The sequence below is a fragment of the Hyla sarda genome, unplaced genomic scaffold, assembly GCF_029499605.1.
Source record: "Hyla sarda isolate aHylSar1 unplaced genomic scaffold, aHylSar1.hap1 scaffold_2958, whole genome shotgun sequence".
Lineage (NCBI taxonomy): Eukaryota > Metazoa > Chordata > Amphibia > Anura > Hylidae > Hyla > Hyla sarda.
In genome coordinates this window covers 8,677-13,622 of record NW_026609671.1, presented here as the reverse complement: position 1 = coordinate 13,622, position 4,946 = coordinate 8,677, and the positions used below count along the sequence as shown (strand labels likewise).

Here is a 4,946-nt window from a genome sequence, read left to right as displayed (position 1 = left end):
GGAGATGATTGCTGGAGCTGTGGTAGTAACTGTTGTAGCATAACAGTCAGTTGAGACAGCTGTTGGCCTTGTTGCGCAATCTGTTGTGACTGCTGGGCGACCACCGTGGTGAGGTCAGCGACAACTGGCAGAGGAACTTCAGCGGGATCCATGGCCGGATCTACTGTCACGATGCCGGCTGGCAGGTAGTGGATCCTCTGTGCCAGAGAGGGATTGGCGTGGACCGTGCTAGAGGATCGGTTCTAAGTCACTACTGGTTTTCACCAGAGCCCGCCGCAAAGCGGGATGGTCTTGCTGCGGCGGTAGTGACCAGGTCGTATCCCCTAGCAACGGCTCAACCTCTCTGGCTGCTGAAGATAGGCGCGGTACAAGGGAGTAGACAGAAGCAAGGTCGGACGTAGCAGAAGGTCGGGGCAGGCAGCAAGGATCGTAGTCAGGGGCAACGGCAGAAGGTCTGGAATCACAGGCAAGGAACACACAAGGAACGCTTTCACTGGCACTAGGGCAACAAGATCCGGCGAGGGAGTGAAGGGGAAGTGAGGTGATATAGGGAAGTGCACAGGTGTAAACACTAATTGGAACCACTGCACCAATCAGCGGTGCAGTGGCCCTTTAAATCGCAAAGACCCGGCGCGCGCGCGCCCTAGGGAGCGGGGCCGCGCGCGCCGGGACAGAACTGACGGGGAGCGAGTAAGGTACGGGAGCCGGGGTGCGCATCGCGAGCGGGCGCTACCCGCATCGCGAATCGCATCCCGGCCGGAGGTGGTAACGCAGCGCCCCGGGTCCGTGGAACCGACCGGGGCGCTGCAGTGAGGGAAGTGTAGCGAGCGCTCCGGGGAGGAGCGGGGACCCGGAGCGCTCGGCGTAACAGTATTATTCTTCTTTTTCTTCTTTTTTTTCGTCTAATGCATACCCCATCAGTGCAGCAATGCTTATTCAATACCGCCAGCAGATGGAGACACTGGGGGATAATTTTCTAAGGATTTATACTGATTTTTCCTGTCTGAATTTGTCGCACAGAAAGTTGCAGGCCAAATATGTGTGACATTTCTGCGACTTTAGCTTCTAGAGCATTTTTACAACATTATACATAGGTGCTGAATACATAAAAAGCGACTGTTCAGCGACAGACAAGTCGCATCGGCTGAAAGTAGGCCAGAATGTCAGTCCATGTTGGAGCAGGTTTAGATACAGTCTAAAGCATAGATCTCAAAGTCTGTGCACAGAATTTAGCAAGGGCCTCGCACCTTCTGATGCATCAGGTAGGTGCACTATAGCATAGCCTAACCCTCTGTACTTTGGTCTATATTGATGCGGGACATAGACAGCCAGCTGATGACCAATCCATTAGTGCAATGGATGGCTGGAAGCATTTGTCTTTGCCTTTGCAATACCACAGAAGCAATGCATGGTCAATGTACAGCAATGACACACCTGTGTGAACAGCCAGGAGACCCCCCCATGTTATGTTACATAGTTACATAGTTAGTACGGTCGAAAAAAGACATATGTCCATCAAGTTCAACCAGGGAATTAAGGGGTAGGGGTGTGGCGCGATATTGGGGAAGGGATGAGATTTTATATTTCTTCATAAGCATTAATCTTATTTTGTCAATTAGGAACATTCAGCACCCACCCGCTATCAAGGCAGCTGCCTATCATGTCATGCCCTACCTGCACAGGTGTGCTGGCTACTCAAATGATCCAATTAAGGAGGCCATTTAGTCAGCAGCAGCAGAAGTCCTGTGCCTGGACGCTCCAACAGCGGCCAGACACAAGCAGAAGCAGCAGCAGCAGCACCACCTTTTGTTTTTTGGCTGCAGCAGCAGCAGCAGCAAGGCCCACAGGGCTGGCTAGCTGGCTAGCCAGCAAGCAGGTAGCAATGAAAGTAGGAATCTTTCTTTTTAACCCTGTAAGGGGGTGGTGCACTGTACCCGAAGATACTGCCATATCGGGTCAATGCATAGGGCGACGGAAGCAAGCTTCGAAATCGGCCCCCGTTCTCAAAAATCCATTTAATATATGGTCCCCAGATAGGGGACGTATCAGATATTAAACTGATAAGAACAGATACTACACTTGATCTTAGCCAAAAGGCCGAGAAGCGATAACCGTGAAAGGGGCGGGCCCAACAAGGTCCCCTTCATGGGCACTATCACTGCTTGCTGTCAGGGAGGCTGCCAGACAATTTTCCATGCACACTCTGGGCTGGGGGGCAGTCAACCACCAGTACACACAGCAGAACCTAAACCCATACCATTATTGCTAAGCAGCAAGACAGGGGCCCATTGCACTCCCACGGGGCCTTTTTAAATGCAATCCATAACCCGGATTTGCCAGGAACCCTTCTTACTCCTCCTACTTGCATGTGACACTGGGCTTAGGATCTGCATAGGAAACACACACACAAGCACACACCTACCTTTGTTGCCTGCAGATGCCTCCTTGGCTGTCCCCAAACGGTATCAAACCAACACCCACGGGAAGCTGTAAGCATAGAGGACATGCCTGCACCCCATTGGACTTACCTGTGTGGGTTAAATCCGGGTTATTTGACAACCTATGGCGGTGATGGTTCTGCTCAGGCAGAGCAGTGCTGATGCTCCTCATAAAGCTGTCGCTGCTGTGAAGGTTCTAGGTGACATCACAATCCCTATGGTTACATACACAACAAAGCTGGGTTGTTGTTGTTTACACTCTGCAAGGCCTGTGGAAGTGAGTGACATCATAGCACTGTAGTTCTGAGGGTTCTAGATGGATGCAACAATCTCCTGTTGCTTCTATGAAGGCCATAATAGACGACATCACCAAACAGCTCCATAGTCACATACACAGCAAAGGAGAGATGTTGTTTACACCTAGTGATGTCAGTGGTATTGAGTGACATCACAGCACAGTGCTAAGGCTCCTGGGCCTGGACACAGCAGCGGCTGCAATATCTCAACGGAGAATACGTTTATATATATGTGTGTGTGTGCGCGTATATATATATATATATATATATATATATATATATATATATATATATTTCTCCGCCGAAATCACTTTTAAACCCATTTCCACCTTTTTTTCCCTTCTCTTCCTCTTACTTTTTTTTCACGTTTTTTTACGTTTTTCTCCTTTTCGCCTCTTTTCTGGGCGTATTATTCTTCTTTTTCTTCTTTTTTTTCGTCTAATGCATACCCCATCAGTGCAGCAATGCTTATTCAATACCGCCAGCAGATGGAGACACTGGGGGATAATTTTCTAAGGATTTATACTGATTTTTCCTGTCTGAATTTGTCGCACAGAAAGTTGCAGGCCAAATATGTGTGACATTTCTGCGACTTTAGCTTCTAGAGCATTTTTACAACATTATACATAGGTGCTGAATACATAAAAAGCGACTGTTCAGCGACAGACAAGTCGCATCGGCTGAAAGTAGGCCAGAATGTCAGTCCATGTTGGAGCAGGTTTAGATACAGTCTAAAGCATAGATCTCAAAGTCTGTGCACAGAATTTAGCAAGGGCCTCGCACCTTCTGATGCATCAGGTAGGTGCACTATAGCATAGCCTAACCCTCTGTACTTTGGTCTATATTGATGCGGGACATAGACAGCCAGCTGATGACCAATCCATTAGTGCAATGGATGGCTGGAAGCATTTGTCTTTGCCTTTGCAATACCACAGAAGCAATGCATGGTCAATGTACAGCAATGACACACCTGTGTGAACAGCCAGGAGACCCCCCCATGTTATGTTACATAGTTACATAGTTAGTACGGTCGAAAAAAGACATATGTCCATCAAGTTCAACCAGGGAATTAAGGGGTAGGGGTGTGGCGCGATATTGGGGAAGGGATGAGATTTTATATTTCTTCATAAGCATTAATCTTATTTTGTCAATTAGGAACATTCAGCACCCACCCGCTATCAAGGCAGCTGCCTATCATGTCATGCCCTACCTGCACAGGTGTGCTGGCTACTCAAATGATCCAATTAAGGAGGCCATTTAGTCAGCAGCAGCAGAAGTCCTGTGCCTGGACGCTCCAACAGCGGCCAGACACAAGCAGAAGCAGCAGAAGCAGCAGCAGCACCACCTTTTGTTTTTTGGCTGCAGCAGCAGCAGCAGCAGCAGCAGCAAGGCCCACAGGGCTGGCTAGCTGGCTAGCCAGCAAGCAGGTAGCAATGAAAGTAGGAATCTTTCTTTTTAACCCTGTAAGGGGGTGGTGCACTGTACCCGAAGATACTGCCATATCGGGTCAATGCATAGGGCGACGGAAGCAAGCTTCGAAATCGGCCCCCGTTCTCAAAAATCCATTTAATATATGGTCCCCAGATAGGGGACGTATCAGATATTAAACTGATAAGAACAGATACTACACTTGATCTTAGCCAAAAGGCCGAGAAGCGATAACCGTGAAAGGGGCGGGCCCAACAAGGTCCCCTTCATGGGCACTATCACTGCTTGCTGTCAGGGAGGCTGCCAGACAATTTTCCATGCACACTCTGGGCTGGGGGGCAGTCAACCACCAGTACACACAGCAGAACCTAAACCCATACCATTATTGCTAAGCAGCAAGACAGGGGCCCATTGCACTCCCACGGGGCCTTTTTAAATGCAATCCATAACCCGGATTTGCCAGGAACCCTTCTTACTCCTCCTACTTGCATGTGACACTGGGCTTAGGATCTGCATAGGAAACACACACACAAGCACACACCTACCTTTGTTGCCTGCAGATGCCTCCTTGGCTGTCCCCAAACGGTATCAAACCAACACCCACGGGAAGCTGTAAGCATAGAGGACATGCCTGCACCCCATTGGACTTACCTGTGTGGGTTAAATCCGGGTTATTTGACAACCTATGGCGGTGATGGTTCTGCTCAGGCAGAGCAGTGCTGATGCTCCTCATAAAGCTGTCGCTGCTGTGAAGGTTCTAGGTGACATCACAATCCCTATGGTT

The 4,946-nt window shown here is 49.2% G+C and overlaps 2 non-coding genes across 2 annotated transcripts; both read right to left on the bottom strand.

The window, feature by feature from the left end:
• Nucleotides 1-1,918: 1,918 nt before the first annotated feature.
• Nucleotides 1,919-2,109, bottom strand: LOC130327263 (U2 spliceosomal RNA). The gene has a single exon (XR_008871719.1). It is a non-coding gene; the product is annotated as a U2 spliceosomal RNA (small nuclear RNA).
• A 2,094-nt stretch (nucleotides 2,110-4,203) lies between these two features.
• Nucleotides 4,204-4,394, bottom strand: LOC130327262 (U2 spliceosomal RNA). The gene has a single exon (XR_008871718.1). It is a non-coding gene; the product is annotated as a U2 spliceosomal RNA (small nuclear RNA).
• Nucleotides 4,395-4,946: the final 552 nt, after the last annotated feature.